General features: G+C 32.2%; 1 long non-coding RNA gene across 1 annotated transcript; it reads left to right on the top strand.

The window, feature by feature from the left end:
- Positions 1–1075: 1075 nt before the first annotated feature.
- LOC132736475 (uncharacterized) lies at positions 1076–3247 on the top strand. The gene is made up of 3 exons (XR_009626578.1): positions 1076–1140; positions 2552–2636; positions 2931–3247. It is a non-coding gene; the product is annotated as an uncharacterized LOC132736475 (long non-coding RNA).
- Positions 3248–3508: the final 261 nt, after the last annotated feature.

The raw sequence follows: 3508 nt of genomic DNA, 5'->3' as shown, positions 1-3508 counted from the left end.
CAAATCGGTTACAAGCGCATGTCTTCTATACACTCTAGCGTTTGTCCACACGTTAATGTTATCAAGAACGTCTCATTTGTCAGCAAAATGGAGTGTCTTAATATTTGTGCTGGAAAAAGTGCTTGTAGTGGAGTCTTTTTTCAGTCAGTCAGCCAACATTGTATTCTTTGTTCGGCCAGTTACTTGACACAGGAAAACACCAACCAGTCTGAAAATTATACATTCTATGGTAAGATAATTTTTAATTCATTCATTTCTTTGCGATGTTTTACGCTATATTACTTAATGGTTATTTCAAATTGTAAAATATTGCTCTAAAATAAGGAGTCCCTTTCGAAATCTAACAGCAATAATAATGTGTTAACAACCGTTTGCTTTCATTCTGAAATAATAACTGTAAACGGTACTTTAGTGAACTGACCAATTTATGTTATTAACATGTTAATCTGCCATAGCTTTACTCTAGAAAAAAAGACAGATGTGTTGATATATTTTTCTCCGTTAGAACCCAAACCACTGTTTATCAACATTTCAATATATTTGCAAAGAACCTTTTAATTACGAAATACACTTTGATAGACATATTTTGCCAAATGTCTAGAGATACATATGTCACTATTGTATCAGAATAATCATCAGAAGCAAGCATACAGTATGTGATCAAACAAATTCATTCAACACAATTAAGTAGGATAAAATAATAATGTAAATGTTATATAACGTGCGGGGATAACACGTATATACGAGTATGTATCATTTATATTATATGGATATTGCTATTCATAAAAATATGATGCAATACCTGTTCATTAATCTGAAATTCTTCTTTTTAAAATCACTCAAGTTAAAATAGAATAAAGGACCTATGTGGTATATATTTATGTACATACTGTTTGTTTGCTATAGACATTGTATTATGTTTCATGCAATAGAATTGGAAATTGGAAAACATAAATACAGTGTTCTCTAAATACATTATGTTTTGTTTATTTAATACGAATTTCTGTCAGCTTAATTTGTTTTATTTGTATTAAACTTATTAACTAATTATATCTTTCACCATTGCCGTCGGAAGGAGCCAATTCAACAGTAACAGTGTATTGGCTTGTGAAACAGTTATTGACAAGGAGCAGTGCGCAGGTATTTTTATTTTATTTATTTATATTTAATTCACTTTTGGGGACAGGGAGGGGGGGGAGATATTTAATTTTCCACTGGAAAGCTCCAAATAATATATTATTACATTTTACTGTTAATATTTAATTTAAGATAGATCTATTAGGTAAAAGAAAGTGATACGTGGTGCGCAATGCGATATTATCTGATACAAATCCATCATCCATAAGAAGAAAGATAGAAAAATAAAGATTTGATACTAAAGTTATCATCAGTATTGCATTTTATTTGAAAAGAAAATCACTCAGATACTTTTATGCCAAATCCAGTAAAATTGTATTTTGATAATTCAACTGTGAAATTATCAGAATATAAAAGTAAGAATAACTGTTTGTCTATATATGATAATGTGAGAGTGACGGTTCATTATAGGGTTAAGCAGTACTAATGTTATCATCGTATCGATTTATTCAGGGAATATACATAAACACAAACAATATTGTCACATATATCAACTTGCATATATAACACAAACAAACACGCAAATATGCAACAAAAATAATTGTAAAACTTATCAGTATGTTTTATGTTACCCTAGGACTGCTCATTAAGCTAAAAGCTCATTTCCAATGGGATCCATTTACTGTTATAATATCACACTAACTTATATAATAATAATAATAACAAAAGTCAGTAAACTGCGTCTAAATAAATCGATGAGAATGACAATACTTGACATTAGTTGCTGTTTGGGTCATAATATCTACCCCAAGGGAACCTGCCTATTTAGCGAAAACTGCTAATCGGAACACATCGGTTATTATGTACAATAACTTCGGATTTATTATGTACAATAACCTCGGATTTATAATGTAAAATAACCTCGGATTTCATATAGACAGAATGTAGTACTACCACGCTGTTTAGATGTAAAAAAGCAAATGATGTGATGATTTAGGTGGACTTTTGCTCGGTATAATAATTTTAGTCAGCCACGCCTTACTAAATTATTATTTATTTACAAGTTTAGTTTATTAGGGTAGGTTAAAGCGGAATATTGTATCCGTTAGAGTGTATATTTACTATTGTGCTCGAGGGTCCTATCCAAAAGTTGACGGAAAGGGTCGAGAAGATACGATTTCGGAAACAGCTTGACGAGTAACCGCCCGAGGGTCGGATATTCCGATCCGGATCATTTAATCAAATCAAGTATTTTAATCTCTATATAGATGTTAGATCTTATATGTAACTTAATTGATATTTGTCCTCCGGAAACAGGATGTCAAAAGAGCAAATAATTCTATATGAATAAAACAATAGAATCAATAACAACAAATTCACTTTACTTACAAGCACTACTTGTAAGTATGAAACAGTAGAATTTTAAATGGAAAATACGCACCAATTACAAAAAAACTTTTGTTTAAATATGTAGGAAAACTGCGAAAATTTCGGTGGGCAATTGGTATCCATCAAGACAGCTGCTGAAAACAATTATCTGAGGCAGTTTGTTCTTGCTGGTAAGTAGAATTAAGATTGATAAACAACATATTGTTTCTGTAATGGACAGTAATGCCGTTAGTAATTTATAACAATTCATTATAATTTCTTTATGAAACTGGAATTTAAAAAAATGCATTTAGTCCATTTAGAAAAGGGTCCGTTCGTGCTCAAACAGTTAACAGTTTTAAGAATTATTTACCAAGTTAAACTTCATAGAAGAAAATGTAGTTTGTTTATGGTACATGCACAATGAACTAAATACAAACATATCTTAAAGAATAAAATTAAAGGCATCTTTCCTGTCTATTTAGGTAACGAAAGCATATGGACAAGTGGTGTCGGGCTTGGTGGACAGAAAAGCACGTTTAAATGGGAAGATGGATCATTGATAGGAGACGGATTTACAAACTGGCGAGTAGGACAACCGTACCCTACCAATAATGATAATGCTTGCATAAACTTGATACCAAATTGGAACTTCCAATGGAACGATGCAGTTTGCACCGCCGAGTGTTACAGCATTTGTAGTTTTTATTCCAACTGAAGTAAATATTCAATTTTACTTCGAGATATATTGTAGTGTCAGCTATTTGATATTGAGCAACATTTTTTCTTGATAATGATTTAATACCGATTCCGATTTTATCTCCTAGATTCGAAGATCGCCACGGTTGTATTAAAATGTTGAATATAACCGGGGCTCACCGGCACTAACGGGGAAGGAAGCCCGAACCGTGTTCTATTGGCGGGAACCACCGTATCTATACCGCATCCATACCGTGACAACCCGTAGTGAACCGGGTTGCGTGTAAATCAATATCGGGTACTGAACCGGGAATACAGAGCTTTGTTACTTCGAGTATAAAAGGATTTGATATGTTTTTAGTAT

Source organism: Ruditapes philippinarum, unplaced genomic scaffold, assembly GCF_026571515.1.
Source record: "Ruditapes philippinarum isolate M1 unplaced genomic scaffold, ASM2657151v2 ctg13861_1_1_1_1, whole genome shotgun sequence".
Taxonomy (NCBI): Eukaryota; Metazoa; Mollusca; class Bivalvia; order Venerida; family Veneridae; genus Ruditapes; species Ruditapes philippinarum.
Note: the sequence above shows the minus strand (reverse complement) of the source record. Positions and strands in the feature narration are given on the sequence as shown.